Here is a 21,373-nt window from a genome sequence, read left to right as displayed (position 1 = left end):
AGCATATGGGATAATTCAGACGAGGCCACATGCAGAAAGTGAGGCAACCACATGTGCCCTCTGTGGGACATTGGGGAGAGATGGAAAAAGGAGTCCAACAACGATGACACACTTCTTTCATTGTCCCCCTGCTGTGGACAAGAGGGTAGGCAAGGTTGTGACTAAGCCAGTTAAACTGTGTTTGTCTGAAGATGTGTATCACGTATAAGGGAGTCTTGTTATGCTGCCTCAGCTGTAAGATTCATCTTCCCTCTCGGGTCAACTAGCTTTCAGAAATCCTACTCTTGGACTGAAAAACTTTCTGGAATTCATAACCTTATCAAATACCATGTGCATTTTAAATTAGCAGCTTCCTTTTCCTTCCGCTCTTCCCTCCTGATGACCAAAGCAACAATCCATCCTGGCATCATCATCTCCCAAAAAACAGAGGGTGTTAGTCCACTGTTTCCACTTGGTAATTGGTCTGATTTTGGCTGAACATCATAGTTCATTTCACCACATTTACTGAGGAGTCTGATAACTATTTTTCAAAGGTTTGTTTTCCTTCCAAAGAGAAAAGCTGTTCTCTTTTGATCATGACACTCAAGCTGGTGAAAATTGCTGGATTCACTACTGCTTGTACCAGCTGAAGCTATGACTCAGTACTCGCACTTTTAAATGCTATTGAGAAATACAGTTCATTTATAACATGACACAGAATGTCCATAAAGGATAATTATCAAAATGTAGTATTCTTTTATCCTTCAGCTATATTACTGATATAAAATATGTGAAAAATATTATCATTTTAAATCAGATATTACATAGAGAGTTATCTGATTACCAGCAGAAGTCTTTGCAGCAGATTTTAATTTAGCCTTATGCATTTTTAACATGACAGCTGGAGCACAGCGTGCATATGGCATACTAATAGAGAAGGAGGCTAATAGCCAGTTCTGTTTATCTGTTCTTGCAAAGAAAAGAAACAGGAAATAAGCAAAAATGTTTAAATTGCATGCTGCTGGATAAAAGCAACAGACACTGCATGGCAAACTGAAGTAGTATTCAGCGATTACTTCGTTATTCAATCTCCGGTTTGTTTTTCAGAGACTAGCTAGCTTTTTTTGGTTTGTTTTCAATTACACCACTGTAGTGTACATTGAGAGATCTATCATTTATTTATCAAATAGAAAGTTGTGCTGAAAATGCTGCCTCACTGTAAACTCCATTTTCAGTTGCTCCTCACTTTGCAAACAAGGAGCCCTCTTGAGTTGAAATTTCCTCTATTTGATCATGACATTTTGGTGCTTGTTTGTTTCTGCAAAACTGGGTCTTATTCAGCCTTTTTGAAGCTAGTGTTTTTAAAACAAACATGCACTAAGTGATTAAGAACATGAAAACAAATGTTTCATTTTGTTATTCGTTCATACTGGAAAAAGGAAGAAAATCAACATAGAGAGCTCACTTTTTTTAGAGAGAAAAAAGGAAAATAAGCTCACAAGCTTTAAAATATGTGTTCAGCTCCCCACTATCTCATTATATTGTCAGTGGGATTTTTCTGGTAGGTTTCTTTTATCAAACCAAATTTTTAAATGTATGGGTTTTATAGGTGATCTTCTACATGGTGGGGGTTTTTTTGTTTGTTTTGTTGGGTTTTTTTCAGCTATTCTGATGAATAGAGTGAATTCAAAATGAGCTCTCAAAACTCAATTCCATCAAAGATTATTTAACTTCAAAGAAATGTTAAAGACAACACTATAGCTAGTCTAAAACTATGAGAAAAATAATACAGTTTCTCATCGTTCTTCTCTTTTTAAAGGAAAAAGGAAACCTAATAAAAAATGCAAACAAAATGCTTAAGGAATTTCAGTAAACCAGGAATTTGAATTTGGGAATGCATGGTTAAGTTTAGTATTTTTTTTATTAAATATTGTTTGCATGATGGTCTAAATTTAGCATTAATTTTCCTCTTCATTTTTATTATATCAAATAAGGAAAAGTGTGATTTGCAGAAACTTATTTTTCATTCAAAATCTGTGGTTATAGTTCTAAGAACCACAGCTACTCACTGGTTTGCTACCATGTTGCAATTATACATTCATCACTCATTTTGCCTCTATTAGTCTCCTCTTGGACAACTGAGCTTTTCTGACCCCATGCACTGGACCCACATTATGTTCCTGGTTTCAGTGCTAGTGAACTAGCCAGCTTTTGACAAGTTTCTTTTTTCTTACTAGAAATAATGATCCTGAACTGTATTTGTCAAGTGTCTTTGAAATACACAGATAACAAATGTTATATTGCATTAGATATGATTTATTTTGACTTGTAATAGAGTTCCTTTGCACCACTGTGGAAAACGAGGGGAAGGTAAGATTAAATAGATCTGTAGTGCAACATCCTCATGTATTAAACAAGCCAGCCTCCTGAAACATAAATACATTAAATACACATCACGGAACTGTTAAGGGGGATTAAAGAAGAGCAATAGTCTTCATCTTACCCTGAACAGCTGTTAACGGTCAATGTGACCTGGACTCAAATTGGGTACTCAATGGGTAAAGAGAAAATTTTCCCTTTATGGGCTCAAGTTGCCTACCTTAAAGTTAATGACCTCTAAATCAACACTTGATGGTTTAGCACATGAGAAATTCAGGAGGATGGAATACTTTAAACACCTATTGACATTCTGAAGCAGTTTGCTTTCTGACCTTTCATGACAGAATGAGTTCAGCCAGCAAACAAGAGAATGTCAGAATCTGCTGCAGAAACTGACTGCAATTATGAGACTAGCAAAGGAAACAAATGACTTAGGCAATATTTTTAGATTGGAGAATGGTGGGCAGGTTATGAATACAGTACTTAATAGTGAGGTGACATGCAGGTACCCTTTTAAAAGGTCATGCCTGCCTGAGCTGGGAGTGGTTTGGTTTGTAATGACGGCAGAGTCTCTGTCTGAAGTGGTTTCCGTATGTGATGGGAAGCATTGCCTGTGTAATATTCCTGGAATATAGAGATCCAACAAATGGTATTTCTGGAAACTGGATTGTTCTTTGGTATGTCTGAGAAGATGTTAAATGTGGTTCATAAAATGATGGTATTTCCAATTTGATTTCTTAACTGACTCCACATGTTTTGTTTTTTTTAACTTGATCATCAAATGGTGCCAGTTGTTAGTTAATGTGAACCCATTCAATTTGAATCACCTTGTTTATACCTTGCAACACGTCATTTTAAATAGATGTGCCATACCTTCTAATGTACTTGTGCTCCCAGTAATTGAAAGAGTTTCATCAAAAAATGAAATGAAGATTTGCTGAAAATAATTGCACAAAGGTCGAGAAACTCCATTTGCTTTCTCTTCTCCATATTCTTAGGGCCTTGTCTAAGCCCTGGAGAAACTCAGTGAATTTGGGTCAGGCCTTTCACTGTCCTCTTTCAATGAGGGTGTTGCAGCTGCTTTGCTGATTTTGGAAAATCAGAAAACCAGGTGAGTGTTCTTTTCTAACTTCAGTGCTCCTTTTATTTGATTTGTGTTCTGAGAAAAAAAAGCAAACAAAAAAAAAGCCTTATAAGAACTGTAAGAAATTTATCAGGTGGATGTTGCATCCTTCACGATTCTTCAAGTGCTTTTTATCTTGGTGGTGGTTTAGCAATGTAATAGAAAATGATGGGGCTCTGACAGCAATTCTGTAGGAATTTTTGCATCAGACAATAAGAAATGTGTCCTCTTTGATTTAACTGATACTTACACAGTAGATTTGGGTCTGCCTACCATGTGATTAGAAGCCAAATTTTTTCTCTGCTCAGCCCTGGTATTGTAGGACAGTTAGGGTTACTCCTGACTGGGAGCTTCCCTGAAGGACAGTTCCATCGTGTGCAGCTGCTGTGCCACAGAAGTTCAGTTAAGCAGAATTTTTCACTAAAATAACTTGGGCATGCAGGACTGATCTTGCAAGAACAAGATTCACATACACAAAAATGATCCCTCATCTCCTTAACTTGCATCAAGTATGCTTTACAAAGTATTCCTCAAGGATATGAAAGGCAGACCACGGCACAGTATCTTCAGTTTCCAGACATAACTGTCAACTTCAGCAGTCATTCCACTGCAGTGACCTCCAACTTATTCACACAGGCAGCAGAAACATGCAGGGTTTTACAGTGTTTTGAATTTTTAAACAATGTTGGTTTAATGTAATCAACTAAACCGAATCCACAGTGCTACCCTAGTGATATGAATAATATCTGAAATGCAGGATAGAATATGTTCAGAATAGCTGAAATATTTTACTTTCCTGATTGGATTTTAATGATGTTATATGTATGGAATTGATCTCTGAAAAAGTTAGGCCTCTGGCTAACTGACCTTCAGTCCCATGTGACAACATACTTGAAGAATAGACTTAATCCTCTAAAAAAGTGCCATTTGTTGTGCCTAATGCTTTCAATATTACCTGCCTCTCTGTTTTTCACATCACAAGAAATTCATATGCTTGCTAGGAGGGATACATTTAACTCTTATTTTGCAGAATGACAATATAGTCACTATACCTACTGTAGTTATTTTTTGGTTCAGCACAATAGCGAGGATAGTGATTTTATGGCAGACAGAATGAAGGTAAGATAAGGTGAGGAACCAAGTTCTTGAGGTCAGAGGTATAATCTCCTTGGCTGCTGCTTTATGGTGCCAGAAGAACCACGAGCACCTGAAGGCAGTTCCCTTCCCTGCTGCACATGGGTGAGTCCCACTAAATTTGTGCAGACCAAATTGCCTCCTGGACAAGAGCTTTGACGCCAGTTCAGCCACTGTGGGAAATCATGGAGTGATATTTGGGTTGGAAGGCAAATGGCAGTGGAGTTTTTCTAACTAGAAAGTTTGCAATAGTAGATTCTTATTCACAAGGTCATTTTGCCTGCCTCTCTGTGACTCAAGTGCTGTATCAAGCCAGCTCAGGGGAGAGTAGGTGTCGGAGTTAAAGCTGAATTTCAGAGTCTGGAACACTAAGGCAGCGTATAATATTTGCTGGGGGACACTGGTGTTTTGATTTTCCATCACAGGAGGGTTATGCATGCTGGCAGCCTTGAGGGTTGTGCCACATATCTTCCCCAAAGGGGATCTGTGTGCAAAGATTCTGTAAAGGGAAGGATGGCTCCCCAGCTGCCTACGGACATTAGCCGATAGTTTTAAAGCATTCCTCCCTATCCAGAGTGCAGCAGTGCAGAACAGTGTATCACATCCTCTAGCACTGAAAAATCTCTGTCATTGGGGGGAAGCAAATACAGAAATGTGAAACCAAGTGAGCAGTATGAACAGCTGAACATTACCCGCTACTTCTTAATATCAAAGTGTGCAGGTTTCCCACCCCCACCCCCCGCCCAGCCCCCGTGTGTTTCTCCTGAGAAGAGTATCTGATGCAGAAGAGTATTTTTTTTTTAAATCAGATATCAAAATGCTGCAGTGAACAGCTAACTTGCACGTCTTAACGTCTAGAACAAGCACCAACAAACTTCTAGAGATATTCCTGCTTGTATTGCTGTCATCTTTATGTTGGTATTGCAATCAACAGGCTTGCTGTGTGCCATCAGCCTCTATAAGACTAAACCAATTTCGCTGAAGTATGACATATGCCAAATGATAATAGGCTAACAAAAGATAGTCTGTTTTTAAGTTTGAAAGGCGAGAAGGTGTTCTCAGGTACTGAATGGCTGCAACGAACAGCTCAGAAACACAATGAAAGGTTTTTCTGGCAGTTTGCCTTTGGGATAAGGGAGGAAGAACAGCTGGTTACGTTCTACAGGTTTGCTGGCTGATCAGGGCAGTCTACACCGGCTCCCTGCTGCTGACCAGCTGAGGATCTTGGTAGAGACAACTGCAGCCCCAGAGAACAGCCCAGGTGCACAAAAGTGTTTAGAAGCACAACTGCCTTTGAAGCCAGTTTAGCTAAAATGAGTTAAAAGTCATAACACTGCTGAAGATGTTGGCTGTACATCTCTACACTTAAATAATTGAAACACGCTTTTCTCACTGTGGTCCAGGATTCTTTTGTCAGTGGCAGTCTGTTCTCACCTTAGCCCACCAGCTAAACATCCTTGCTCACATGTCGAACAGCAGCATACTAATTAAGAGTGGAAATAAAAATCTGTGGAGGATTAGAAAAGGGAACTTTAAATTAAAATTCTAACTTTATAAAAGATTGTCTGCACATGCAGAACTTCACAGATCATTGAGTTCAGATTCCTGACCTCTGATGTAGGGCAATCCTATGAGATGATAAGGTTGCTTCTAGCTGCTCTAAATGTTTCCACATTTTATCTAGCATTATTTGCTTTCTTTACAAGATGTGCTAAAAATATTTTATGCAATATGATTTTACTCTATATATATAAAAAAAATAATGGCTAAGAGGTGGAGTGTTGCAGCATTCTTACATCTATTAATGCTACTTTATTAATGCATTTATAAGGACAAAGATTAAATATTTATAAGGTTTACTCTTACTTGGTGTGCTGATATTAATCACGTTGTCATGTGGTAAGATTGGAGCAGAAAACACATGTATCTATACACACACCACTCTCTAAAATTCTAATTTACTCTACCTAATTACTTAGTAAATAAATATAATACACTACATATGAAAAGCTGAAGTAGGAAAATATGGTAATTGGAAAATCAAAAAGCACAATTTTCTCCACCAAAGTTGTGCAAGAGCCTTCTGCAGATAAGCAGCTGCATTGAACTGTTGTAGTGCCCTTAACCCTGGGGGTCAGTGCTGGAATACTTCACTTCTGTTCTTATGAAGGTTGTGATTCACATTTATGCTTTCCTGTTATGACATTTGCATTTTCACTGTATAAGTCATTTTATATATGCTGGATACCACTTTTTTTTCCCCTCTTTGTTGTGTCCTAAAAACAGTTCTAGCCAACTCCCAGGGTTACATTCTTTTAGTAATTGACCATTTGTATTTAGATGCCGGAGGCCTTTGGCTTCATCCTGTCCCTTGTATTTCAAGGTCTCTAGTATCATCTAGTGCCTATACTCTCAGGAATGTCTGCTTTGAGGTGTAGAAAACGTGTCATCAGTCTTGAAATGCTGGTGGCTCTCTGCAGAGATTCAAGGTCCTGTTTTAGATGATATGCTAGGCTGATGCTCAGCTGGTATAAATCAACACAGCTGCACTGGATCTGTCAGGACTCAACTAACCTGAACTGAATATGTGGTCCTCTTTTTAGACATTACTCTCTCTCCCATCAGATTTGCAATCTGGTTAATTTTTTCTCTAAGAAGTAGTATAGTTTTGCATACTTGTACTCGCTGAATTTAGCACACCTGTTAGAATGAACAACCTCAATTCACTCATAATCCAACCTCAATACAGAGCAGCTACTGATCATATCCTATTTCTTCTGAGTTCCTTACTGCACTGCAAGCGTGAGATTCACAGTGTTGTATCCTGTCAGTGCTTCTGTCATACTTCTACAGTAATTTTTAATTTTCTGGCAATTATTTCATATTCCGTTTTGGTGGGTGTGCATAGTGAGAATAGTGATACGAACATCTGTGAAGACACGGTTTGAAGCGTACTTCCTTCTTTGGAGAAATAGTTGATGTCAGTTTGTTTTATGTAATAGGCCACGGAGTACCTAGTCAAAACTGCTGTTCTCATCCAGACTAGAAAGATACGGTGCACATTACTGAAAACCTCTTATCATTCTGACTTTGAAGATGGGGTTTTATGTTTTCCTTTGATCAGGAACATTTAATTATACTAAAGATCCAGTTCAGTTATAGTTAGATGAAAAGTCTTTATGTTGAAATTTTGACTTTTCTAAAAAAAAAGATCTTCACATTAATTCTCAAATAACCCTGTAAATTACTGTGCTAGATGGAGGAAGAGTTAAGGTTTGGACTTCTTGGAACATGGGTCTCCTAAAAAACATAGCCTTCAAATCAGTATTTTTTTAACATTCTTTCAAATTTATTTGTACGTCTCTAGGGATCGAATCATCTTGTCATCCTATCTTCCACCCAATTAATTCCTTTTGCTTGATTTTAGTGTCAACAAAATATTCCTAGATCCTGAAAACCCTACTCATCCCCAATGTCTTATATGTTTCTGATCTTTCGTTCATGTTTTATGAACATAATTATAAAAATATATTTTAAGTAGGATACTGGGCAGTTACTGCAGTAGGTGTTGTCATGATATCTCCTGGCTGAATCCAGGCAAGATAGAGCTTTTTGTGTATTGAGTTAGGAAAAAAAGTTAACCTCAATTAGTTTAATCCGCACAACTGTTTGTGCTTGAGAATCAGCTCTGGTGTAGCAGTCCCTACTGCCAGTTGGTGACTGCTAAATCAGAGCTGTCCCCAACTCTGAACAGGGTATAAGGGCCCCTACAAGTGTACAGTGGCAGGCCAGCGTACCCAGTAAAGTAACCCTTTCCCATGTGCATTTAAACAGTAAATTTTACTCATCATTCATTTGGAAAGCAAAGCAAGTTTTAAAGTACGTTTTTCATCTCTGTTACTATGTGGTTTTAGAACTAACCTGCCTCAGACTAATGTTGTTCCATAAGTAGAGTCTTTTGGGATTTTCTCCTCAGTTTATAACCTTCCCCCTTTAGTGCACTTGTCAGAAATTTGGTATAGTTTATTGCACTCTTACACAGGCCTTGCTCCAGGCTTTGCCTCCAGATGGCTGCGGATCCCACCAGTGGGTCGCTTCTACTTCAGCAGCTTGGCTTTTCCTCCTGTTAATGAGCGTACCAACGCTGACACTGCTGTGAGATCGGCTGGAGGAAACTGAAGTGTTATTTAACAATGGAATGTTCCCTAATCTGATGTGCTACACACCTCTGCAAATCCGTCTGCATTATATCTTTCCTTCTGCACTCCAAATTTTTTCTACTGTTTGCATGACAATGAATCTGAGAGGATTGCGAGAAGCTACAAGTATCTCCTGACAGGCAACCATTGGTGCTGATCTGGAGTCCAGGCATGACACGAAGTCAGTGGACTTAAGTAGCCCTCTCCAAGAGAGAGGATCAGATACTAAAGGTGTATTTATTATCGCCCTGAAAGTTTCTTAATTCAATGGTTTATAACACAGACAGCTTGATATCACTTATCTCCAAAAAAGGATCTACCGCTTCTACAATGCCTGGCTTTGTCAAAACTCTTAAGCATGATGACGCAGAGACAACTCACAAGCTTAGGGCTAAGGATGTGCTCAAATGTCATGTTGGCTCCCTTCCTGAGTCCTCTTATTAGTCTTGGAATCAAGGAACGGTCACTACAGAGGGGTAGTATTTGTCCCCCAGTCTTTTGTCTATCTATATGTTCTTGTATTTCATTACCGTAAATATTCCTAGTAGCTCTACCTTCTGATGAAATAATATTTGTCTTATGATTGTCTGAGAATACGCAACTGTGTTATGTATAATGACATTTGGGAGAACGTAATTTGAGTTTAAGGGAGTTATTTTTTCCCACAGCAGATGTATAATTCAATTAACACTAATTTTAAATCTAGATATCACTTTACCTCTGCTGCACTGCACAGGTAATTACTTTCTGGTTAACTTAAATTACTTTGTAGTTGCAACAGTGGAGTTATTCTTAATGCATTTAGAGTACTAAGTCTTGTTTTTAGGACTAGTGAATCCTGTGTCTGATTCTGTACATTGTAGCATTGGACTGCTTGATGAAAATGATGTGATTCCCATTCCTGTAAGTACCCTGTTTAAAAACAGTGTTAAAATGAATTAATGAAAGCATTCAGAGTTAAGGAATTCTGGCTCAAAGTTGGAATATATGAACATTTTTTCCTGTCCCTAAACAGGATGTCTGTAACCAAACATAAGGAATCCACAGCTCTTTCGGGGAGTTACAGGAAGCTAAGAACAGGTGTGTCTTCAGACCAGGTTGGTGTGCATGGTAATCCCCAGACAACAATTAAAATCAAACATTTGATTTTTGTGCTATTATAGACTTTTAACTGGAATATGGCTGTATATGCCTTCATGTTATGGTACTGTGTGTTGGAGGGAAATAAAAGGTTTCCATGCACCAGTGAGCTCGGTAGGATGCTGTGAAGTGTCTCCACCTGCTCTGACAAAGGGGAAGGAGGGTTTGTGCCTTTGTTGTTAAAGCCCAAACTTTACATGAACTGTCATCTGCTTGTGCAGTGATTTAAACGAGATCTTCTTGGGCCTCTTCTTTGTTGAGATAACTTGTTAGTAGTATCTAATTCTGCTTGTTAGTTGAATCTAGCTCTTCTCAAGAGTTAATCTTTCAGCTGACAAGCTCTGCTGGAATGGTGTATTGACAAAAAGCCAGGGACTCTGGCTGAGTTATTTTTTTTTTTTTTTTTTTTCTGCAGTATTCTCAGAAGTGCTTTTGGAATGGAGGGCTTCTCTTAAAATACCAATTGATATGTAAAAGCCACAAAATATACACTTCAAGGTCTAAACCCAGTTTATTCTCTGATAAATGGTCCTTTGGGAAAAATCAATTACAGTGCCAGGAGATAGAGTTTAATCATGTCTTTTGAAAGGCCAGATGAAAATGAAAGGTCATACTCAAATTTATTCCTCCTCAGAGAATAAATGTTTAGTGTCTAGAACTATCTTGGCCCCATACCTATATATGTGTGTATATATATTTTTATACTCACATACACCTACTCCCCCCCCCCCCAAATTGCCCTGTTCAGTGCATTCTGTCATAGAAAACTGATCTTCAGCTACTCAGATTTATGATTAATGGCACATAGAAGGATATATAGGTTTGTTCCTGTGAGGGCATAACAGGATGACAGATCTGGCGGTTGCTGCTATTTTTGCCTTAAAAAACACCCAAAATTCTCTTTAAGGAAGAGAAACAAGAATGAGGAGGGAAAGTAACCCCGGGGCAGCTTCTTAAAAATAATTACAAATAATGCAAAATAAGTTCATTAACTAAGTCTAGAAGACCTATGTTCATCTAAAATTGATTCTGAGAATCCTTATTTTCTATAACCCTGCATTGTATTTTGTTGTGGAATTAGATTCTGATATCTCTTTCCTTTCCCATGTTATAGAACATAAGGTTGTTAATTATTGCTGTAGGGGTAGGTTTGCAGGTTTTCCTCTCAATTTGAAAGTTTATCTTTTCCCCCATGAAAAATGAAACCATGCTGAAAAATGTGGAGCCTTCACATTTCTTGGTATAAAAATCTCAGTATGAGAGCCTTGGTTTTAGTGTTTAAGGTCTCTAGCTTCAATATAAAGCAGAGAATTTTCTTTGGTGCAGGTGTGGCTAGGTGAAATGACATGGTCTCTTCAGAAGGAATTCAAATATAACCATAGTAGTTCCCTGTGGTCTTGAATTTATGAGTTCCTTAAAATCTATAGCACTGCATGGTCTTTGATGAATGTTTACCATGCTCACTGCTCCTGAAAGTTAATCCATTGGCAACTTTGTGCAGAATGGAGGGGGAAGTAGTGCAACCGACGGTATTCAGGCTCTTGTAGGTCTTCACTCAAAACCCAGATTTTTCCTAGACTGTCAATTTCTCAATTTTAGGTAGCATCTAAGAGTTTATATGTTACATGCCTATAATTCTGCATACTTTATTAATAATGACCTGCAACATGTTCACTTGCTTATTTTTAGTAGTGGATATCTGACCCATTACAGGTCTGTGCTCCCAAACTTTGTCCTCAGTGCCAGTGAGACTGACACGGGATTGAAGTCTAAGTGTGTATTTTTATGTGGGTTTCTTTACAGAGTTACTGCTTGTACTTGGGAAGAGCACAGACATCATTCTGAAGGTCGTGTGCTGTCCACAGGTGAGGCATACCGCTTGTGAATGTTGGGTTTATAAGCACATTTCTCACTCTGTGTGTCCTCGTAATTATTCATTTACACTGATTCTTAGACAGGAATGCAGAATGATTTAGATCCTTTTTTCTGGTGATTTTCTTCCCCTCGTGTCATTGTGCACCAAGATGAACTGGTCTAGGAAACATATTATAGTGGCACCTGTCAAATTGCATCATCCTGAGAGGAAGGTATGATGTGGTACATTTGGGGAGGTGAAAGAGATTCTTTTCAGTGAAACCTCTGAGCAAAATACTAAATTGCAGTTCAAATGTATAAAAACTCTTTTGCTTTGTAATAGCTTCAGTAGTAAATCCGTGAGTACTCAAACTTCGGAACAGGAAAGGCCTTGAACTTTTAGAAGAATCAGCAGGTCCTTTCTTTCTTCCTGGACTCTGATGATGGGTGAAGCTTCATAGGAGCAAAGCTAGTGTGGTAGGGAGTAGAGTCTGAGGGGAATGGAAGGCTGATTTCTTTTATTACTAGATTATTTTATTTAACATAATTATTCCCTGACTAATCAGCAGATGATTAAGGCATCCGAGATCACCAAAAACTTTTGTCACCATTATAATTTGTGAAATCCAACTGGATATAATTTTACAGAGAAATCTTTTTTTATTCATATAAAAAAGAAGCAATAAAGAACTCATCAACTAATCCAGCTAACACTTCATATTTCACTCCTAGACTGCTCTAGTAATCAGTTATCATGCTGTGCTTCATTCTCATGTAACCTACCTCTGGGCAAAGAGAAATAATCCATTTCAATTTTAAAATCCTCCTGAAAGTAAGTGAACTTGATCCAAAGACTAGTGAAATAATTAAAAAGGTTTCCTTTAGCCTTGACATGGGTTTTGGATTAGACTGCTTTTTGACTAATAAAGTATTTAATCTGGTGAATAGACTCTCCTTTTTTTACAGCATAGAATGTAAGGTAGAACTGAAATAATTTAATAGCAATTCCTAAAGAACATAAAAGGTCAAGGTTTTCAAAAGTTTTGCTGGGCTAGATTTTCCATGGACAATTTTCAAAACTCTATTATTTTTGACACCTTTGTAAATATCCCCAGGTGGGCTATGCAATGTCACTTTTTTTTTAGTTCTCCCAGGTGTTGTTTACTATCTTTTCTCTCTTGCAGTAGCAATCAGAAATGCTAAGCGAAAGGTAAAGGTGGATGTTAAAAAGTTGGCCAGTGGCCAAGCTGAAGCAACATAGCACTTTGGGGAAATAGTGCATGTTGGACACTTTAGATGTGCATTAACTACATAAGAGGAATGTTGAGAGGTTAATTGCTATGAGTGAAACAAAACAGCAAAGATGTTGTCAAATTAGCCTACCTGACTATGCTTATGAGCGACTGAAACACTGATACAGACTGTAGAAAATAATGAAGTTTATAATCAGTTGCAGTAAATAATATGCTAATTATTTTAATTATTACATTTAACTCAATGGTATTCATTAGATACTTTTTAAAATTCAGTTTTATCACATGCTATGAGATTGAGAATCACAGTTTGGTGAATAAAAATGTTAGTTAAAATGTAAGCTCCACTTCAATACTCTGGCCAAGCCAGCAGTATGGCAACATCTATCCTGTTTTGTGCAGAGGAGACTAAGCCAGATCCACAAAGAGACTCTGGCAGAATCAGTGTATTTAATTCCAAAAACATGGCCCTGTACACTGTGGTGTAACTGACCCTGCAGATGCCTAAAGCACCTTTCCATTAAGTCCGTAATATGCCTACAGTCATGCCAAGAACTACTTCATATTTTTCGGGGCTGATTAGCCAGAAACTCAGACAGTGTCTTGCTCTAAATCCTCTTGGAGGTTTCCTGGTGGGCTTCTCAGAATGCTCCTAGTAAAGGATGGAAGACTTGAGCTCCTGCTGCTCATTCTTTAATTTGCACCCTAAGGAAGAACTGCTGCTCTTCTTCCATGTACTGGTGTAAGGGCTAGAGGATTTGTCCAACCAATGGGAGATTTGAATTTGTTTACCTTGTTTGTCTGGAATATTTAAAACTATGGCTTCTCAGGACAGATCTCTATTTAGTAAGGTTTGCTTGATGTTTTGAAAGAAAAATGTATGTTCTTGCCCATTGGGCAGGACAGGCAGAGCTTCCAAGGAGAAGGTACTATTTGTTGTAGCGCTGCATGAAGGCCTTATTCTCCTGTCTTACCCTCTGTCCAGTCACTTTTGTCAAGAGCCTTTCTTTATTTACTAAATTCCAACAACATCCAACTTTTGGATTTTGGATGCTTGAGGAGTTTAACTCTCCATGTGAAAGGTAACTCAGTGCCTAATGGAATTTGCTGCACCTCAGTCTGAGAACCTACAACAGACATAAAGCTGTGCCTAGCTCAGGTGACTTGAATTCATTATTATATCTGGCTTGCAGCAATTAGTAAAGGAGGAATTTTCTTAGCAAAGATGTCAGGTTGCTGCATACATAATGCAGATCCCAATGATTACAAGGAGCTTAGACGAGCTGTGCATGCTAGCCCCCAGCTGATCCTAGCCCCGGCTTCCTCTTGGTGATTTCACAACATGTATGCTAGAAATCACAGAACAAAGCTCTGCTTTTGCTCTGTATCTATCCTTTCTATAAGCCATAAGAGTTAGCTGACCTTTTCTATTCATGGGTGGCAGGCAGCCAGCTGTCCATCTCAGATGCATAGTTTGTTTTGTGTGACATAGGTAAATACATGCCAAAAGAATCTTAATCTCAGAGGATAAGTCTTTACTAACTGTTATCTCAACAAAAGCTTAGCAGGGACTAGAGATTTATAACTGAACTGCACTGCTGACTTTGTTAGAAAAGACGCATGAACCTCTTACAAGATTGTAATCTATGTGCAGTAAAACCAAGGCACTAAGAATTACTTTCCTATGTGGCAGAGCCTCAGAATATCATGATTACGGAAATCTATTTGATTAAAAGATTCAGGGAGCCTTAGCTGTTTATGAAAAATGAAGCAGATTAGGAAACTCCTTTTCAGAATCCAATAGCAAAATGGATGTGTAACAAAAAAGTCAGATGTTTCTTTGCCTAAATTGTAGTTCCCCTGATACATGCTTGGAGATTTACATGCAGGTCCTTAACTTCAAGCCATTCCATTCCTGCTGAGATGCAGCATATACTATCTCAGTGTTAGGTTAGTGGAACTATGGGCTTTTTGAAACATGAAGAGTGTTTGCTGTTATCTGCCTGAAGTGTACTCTGCAGACAGACTTACTTTGTGGCTAACCATTAAATAAAAAGCATTTTGTCCTGTCTATATAGTATTTTATATTTATAACTATTTCATCACTTGTTGAAAATAACTGTGGAATACCCCCCTCAAAGTTCTGTTTCTTGTCAGCCAGTGAAATCACTTAATTGTCTGATAATCTGAGACATTTTACCACATATATTTCCCCTTCATCAAGGTTTAGTTCTGTTGGCTCCACTTACACATTTCTGACTAATTGGACAGGATATCCTAGTAGACAAACTTCTGCAGAACTCAAGGTATAATTTAGGTGTGGAAAGAAGCTGCTTTATCTCAGTCTGATTCATTAAAACACAGGAATTTTGAAATTTGCTTAATATCTGCTTTAAACCTTTGCATCACATACAACAAAATTAATCAAAGAGGAGGTTTTTTCATATTGTTGTTAAGTTCATATAGAAAGATTCAGAGACACACTAGTGCAACTGTATATACCAAGTTAGTACGATCCATTCCAGACTCTCACAACAGAAGAGATGACGAGAGACAATAATTACACTAATTCACATGAATGTTAAAGTTCTGTGGAGTGAGGCTTTCTAGTCACTGGAGCTTCAGAAGTAGTTGAGTAAAGAGATTCACTGTGTTGCCTCTTCTGTGTCTTCAAGTCTTGCATCTTGCACATCCACTTGCACCGCCAAGATTTTGACATAGAAGTACCTTGGGCTTTTTATCCTGAGGCTGAAAGCAATGGAGAACTGCTGGAAATGCAACACAACTGAAAAACATTGCTAGATCATGTTGCAGTAGTGTGGTTCCAAGTGGGGGTGAAGACAAGAGAAAGAAGCTGTTAAGCTTACTATCGTACTTTTGCCTGAACAAATAAAACCAGCCTGTCTACTTCAAGCAGGGTAGTCAACACTGCAAGACCTGATGAAACATTTGTCTCGAATGAGGCATTCCAGGATGAGGTCACCGTTGGTTGTGGAGGAACTTAAGGAAAGGTTGGAAGTCATTTGCCCCAGACTTTCAAAGGTTTATAGATAGTTACTCTTGCCAGCTTCAGTGCAAGTGGAGCTCAATGCCCTTTGTGTCCTGTCAGACCTGTGTGGCCGAAGGGACTGCTGGCATACCAAGTGCTCCGAGCTCACCCAGTTAGACATGTATGTACAAGTCAACTCACATGTTTGTGGCAGTGTGGAAATGGGAGCTGGCAGAATAAAAGGACCAAATAGGAAAGGCATTTCATTTGAGGAGCAGATAAGAATCTAGCATTGCCGTGTTTCACTGCTCAGCATGTAGAACATCTGTTTAATTCCTTTATGTCTTGGGTGTCCTTGTGGCTAAAGATTTGACATTCACAATTTTTTTTTGGACAAGTACATGCTAGTGAAATGTTCCTTTTTAGTACCATATACTGTAATTCAGTGTTTCCATTTGTTTTAGAAGCTGGCATAATGTCCTCCAGTTGTCCTCTGCTGAAATCTAAGCTATCGTGCTGAGAGGCAGAATACAAAAGGTAATTTTCTGATAGATACATGTCAGGGAACCTTAGACAAAACTACTTTGGATGTAGAATATATGCTTGCCAGACTTGTAACCTCAAAACTTAGTTGTATTTTACAATGTGTAAATCAGTTATTTCTATTTGTGATGTATTGCTGTACACAAATACATAAAAAGTAATTTATAGAATATTGATCTTTTTCTAGGTAAAATGGAGACATTACTCCAACCTTCAGTATGCTGTGTATGTATATCTGCCTTTGTGTGTGTGTGTTTGTATATACATATCCACTCTCCCCACCCCACCCCCCATCCACATGCACAATGTGATTGTTCAGCCTGTAAATAAAGAAATGCAGATCTGCCATTTTGACGTATGCATTGGTTTAATTTATTTGTAGCTGCCATTTCGTGTTCTGGCGTGATTTTGGAAATTAAAATGAAAAGTTAATGACATTTTATAAAATAATAAGGTATTTTTAAAATTTTTATTTTAGGAACAGGACAACATTACTGCTGGTAGTATTACAGAATGAAGGCCAAGCCATGAAAAATGTCGATTAGACAGCTTTGGAGACAGGGAGCCTTTGTTTTTCTAGAGATAAGATTATACTTCCCACATAACAGCCGTTTCACATTGCTGAAATCTGTTCTATCACCACAGATCAAATCAATAAAACAAGTCCATTTAACAGGATTCCTGGAAACAGGAAAATATGGATTATTTGACAAAACTACATTTCTGTTTTCTAGTTTATTACACAGAGCTTTTGTCTTTTTTGGTTTGTTAGATTTTTGGACTTTTTTTTGAAAGATCCATGTTGAAAAAGCCATTGTTTTTTCAATGAGCAGAATCTGAACAGATTAGATATCCTCATCTCTTTGTTTTTTAGAAAAAGAAATAGCTTTGAAATTTCAGATCCTAAATGGCACTGTGGCACTGAGAGATCGCATGTAGCTTCTGAAGTTACCAAAATAAAAGACAGAGCCAGGACATTCCCTGTGGTGCAAAAGAAGGGAACTCCTCTCTCTGGTGTGCCGAAGGTACCTCCAGTACGCAGCCTCAGAGCCTGGCCTCTCTTCACAAAAGTCTCAAGCAGGAGCGTAGTTTATACCCTACTCTGAATGTTCTTATAGCTTTCATGACTATACAGTGGATGCAAAATAGGCGAGGAAAGAGTTCAAAACCTTTCCTTTATTTGTTCCTGGTGTAGGAACTACCTGCTTTGACTTTTTCCTAGGATTAATGCAGCTAAACAGGATCGTTTTGCTGCCTGGTTCTCCATGTGATTTTGTGTATGAAGAGTCAAAGCTAATTTTTTTGATTTTTAAAAGAAGTGTACAGAATTTTTTTCTTTCTATGTAGTCTTTTACTTTGAGCTTTCATGATCAAGACCAGAAAAGATAGATAAGTGCATAGAAGACACATTACATACAGGATCAGAAGTATATGAAATTTGGAATAAACTTCTACCAAGAATTATTTAAACAAATTGTGTATAGCAGATACAGCTGAGTAAAAAGAGGTTGCTTGTAGAGGGGAATGCATGTGACTTCATTTTGAGTCCAATACTTTACAAAGGCATGCTGGAAGAAATGCTGCAAGCCACCCAAGGTGATGAATATATATTGTACAAAAGGACAAATGCCAGATATTTGAAGGGAAAACGTTTCCTAAGCACAAATAGAAGCAGGAAATATAAACTGGAAAATATGTACTGAATGAAGTATTCGCTGTGGAGTAACTGTCCAACGCTACTGTGACTGCTAGTTGTCTTTGATACTTTGGGTTATTTCTGCTCAGCCTGCAGATAGATATAGACAGTGTCTATGGGGCTGGCATACTCACTATCACATAAATTTTTCTCTAATGCAGTCTAAATGTCAACAAGATAAGCAGATTGAATTTACTTTCAGTTTTCATGTTTGATAAGGACAACCAAATCAAGAAAGCAACAGGGAAGCAGGTATGTAGATAAGTTTTTGTCTTAGCCCAAAAAGGTAAGAAGTGCAAAATACCAAAGGGAGAAAGGTTTGTGAGCATTTATCAGATGGTGAGGTCATGCTCATACTTCCCTCTTTTCACAAAATGCACTTTGGATGTCTCCATAAATTTGAGTCTGCCCTTGCAGAACAGACGGCTAAAAGAGGTATCACCAAAAGCTCTAGATTTATACTTACCAATTGCCGAACCCAGAAGCACTGAAAGATTTGCCACTGTAGTTTGACTTGAATGGTTATGTCAGTTCCCATCCACACAACTAATGTTTGTGCAGTGTGAGCTTTGGCATGAACAAGAATAAAGAACATTTATTGGGGATATCTGACAGCATTGTTGTGGAGCAGGCGAGAAAGAACAGCTGTTATCTTTCATAGAGAACTTCTGTTACTGTGCATCCATGTAATGGGATAAGGAATTCCCCTGTATTTGTTTTCTTGAGCATAAGCAGTGGCACAGAGGCATGGGGCAATAGAAGAGTGCAGGAATGGGGGGATGAATGGGCAGGAACCTCAGCTCCATCTCTGCCAGACCATGGACAATCACAGGTGGGTGAAATCACCACTGTCTTGGCTGCTCTTCCCTTTCCAAATGGGGCATGTGGTGGGTTTGCATGAAGACAGGAAAAGGCAGAGGCATTTATCAGGCTGTATGGTAGCACCACGCTGTGGAAAGAAACACCCAAATGTGTTAGATGCTTATGGTATCTGCTGATGTGCACATCTGGATGTGATCCTTGTTTCTGTTCCATTGCACATGGATCAGATTAAAGTTGAGGCCCAACGAGTATGGAGTAAGAACTAACCAGCAGAGATAATCCAAGCTTAGTTAACTGGTCTGTTGTGTTCCCCCAGCCTCTGGTGATTAGGATGGTTTATTTTGGCTTTTGGATATTCTCTATCCTTAAAAGCCAGGCAGCCGTTCCCTGTAGTTACCCATCTGACTGCAGATTGCAGGGCCTGGCTCCGCGAAAGGCTCAGCAACCGCAGCTGAGTATGCCAGAGGACGAAGAGCTCTGTCGATATGAATTAAGATAACATTTACCACCTTACTGCTCACAGCTGAGTAAAATGAAATGTCTAGCAACAAATTTTAGCTGATTTTAAAAAGACACAGATACATTTTTCATCTGAATTGCTTTCACTGACTCTCTACCAGACTAGGCTTACTGATTCTTCACTGGCATTCACCCAATTAATCTGCAGAAATTAGAGACACATGAGAGACTGGCCTGGCTGTTATTCACAGAGCAACCTTTACTCCATGTGAGCAATGCTACAAGAGGTTCACGTGCAGCTGAACCAGCACATCCCAGTTGCAGCAATGTGGAAGTCCTAGGTAGCTACTCTGAGCTGTGCACAATACCTGGCCTTTGTGAAACACCCTTTTTAGTGGGCAAGTATGTTATAAATTTTTGGGAACTTACACACTATTTCCTGTAAATGGACAGTGGACCATGTAACTTTGTGGAAAGAGCACTGAATTGAATGATAGGGCAAACTTTGATTCAGTCCAAGGATTTGTCTCTGATATAAGTGGTGAACACAGGCAAGAGATCGTCCCCCATATGTCTTGGTGTACAAATGACAACTTCTCCTTTTGAATAGCTTTGAAAACCACTTAACTATGTAAGAAGTAGGTATGTCATATATCGTGAATAAGGCAAACACATGATGCTTTATATGATTTGAGCTACAGACAGTTTATTCCTCATTTCTAGGCTTTGGGTTTTTTTTATTCTGGTGGCTAACATGTAAAAATGTAATTTCTTTTTTAACATTGATTATTTCCTTATGTATAGGTCACAGCTTAAAGATTTGTTGTTATTTTTCTGTCTATACTAGTTTAATTAATCAGAGACTAAACTCTAGAAAGATTTTCTCAGAGCGGAGTGATTAACTGCTTTGGATTTTTCAGATATGTGCTGCCCTTTAAAAGGAGTGCATACTGTCTTAATGAGACCAGGATGCCAGAACATACTATGAAGACTTTTTCCTCCCCACAGGCAAGTCCTTAATGCAAAAGTCTGAAGTCAATATACATCCAGGAGGTATGTTTTAGTGTAATTATTTCAAGCTTCATCTCTTTGTCAGAAAAAAAAAAAAATGGCACTTGCCTTTAGTTCCTTTAGTATGTTAATAACTTTACAGCTGCTTATAGAAAAAAATCAGTCTTCCACAATGACACCAGTTTGTATCTGCTGAAGCACCCCATCTGAGCAATAATAAATCAGTCATTTGAAATGGCACTAGTGGGTGGATTAATAGGTGTTGAAGAGTTCATATCCTTGCAGGTGTGAGCATTTATGAGGGATATGTTGTATATGCTTGCCCCACTCCTGTCCTCTTCCCTTACAATCTCAGTTAGCCACCGTTGGAGGCAAGGTACTGAGCTAAGTTAAACTGTGCTGTGACCTAGTGCTGCTCTCAGTCACATTGTTATGTTCCAGGTGTGACTACAGAGATGGTTATGGACAGATTCATGCTGCTTGTTAACATTGATTTGGGAGCCCACCAACTGCTGTGCATAGCACAGTACAGCGCTGTGTCTGAATTAATAAGCCATGCTAAATTCAGTGGGCAGAGAGCCACAATGATGTGGCTGCACGGTTTCCAGGCTGAAGCTGGGTCATGATCCACCAGGCTGAGCACTGGCAGAGCTAACGTGGCATTGTCTGCATTGTTTGTCTCTTGGCAAACTGAGGAAGACAGTACTGGATCAGCAATGCTTGGGTTACATTTGGAATATTCTTTTTCCAAACATGACGTGTTGGAAATGTTTATTTCCTCTGTCTCCTCCC

At 38.6% G+C, this 21,373-nt stretch overlaps 1 long non-coding RNA gene across 1 annotated transcript in view; it reads left to right on the top strand.

Moving 5' to 3' along the window:
* Positions 1 to 20,615, top strand: part of LOC114016061 (uncharacterized) — a 47,350-nt gene extending 26,735 nt beyond the window's left edge. Inside the window, exons 3-6 of the long non-coding RNA XR_003560336.2 lie at positions 3,357 to 3,469; positions 9,830 to 9,911; positions 11,758 to 11,819; positions 20,491 to 20,615. This is a non-coding gene — a long non-coding RNA (uncharacterized LOC114016061). The remainder of the gene's footprint in view (positions 1 to 3,356; positions 3,470 to 9,829; positions 9,912 to 11,757; positions 11,820 to 20,490) is intronic.
* Positions 20,616 to 21,373: the final 758 nt, after the last annotated feature.

This window comes from Falco cherrug, chromosome 15 (genome assembly GCF_023634085.1).
Source record: "Falco cherrug isolate bFalChe1 chromosome 15, bFalChe1.pri, whole genome shotgun sequence".
NCBI classification, from domain to species: Eukaryota; Metazoa; Chordata; class Aves; order Falconiformes; family Falconidae; genus Falco; species Falco cherrug.
The sequence above is the reverse complement of the archived record's forward strand: the minus strand, read 5'-3'. Positions and strand labels throughout refer to the sequence as shown.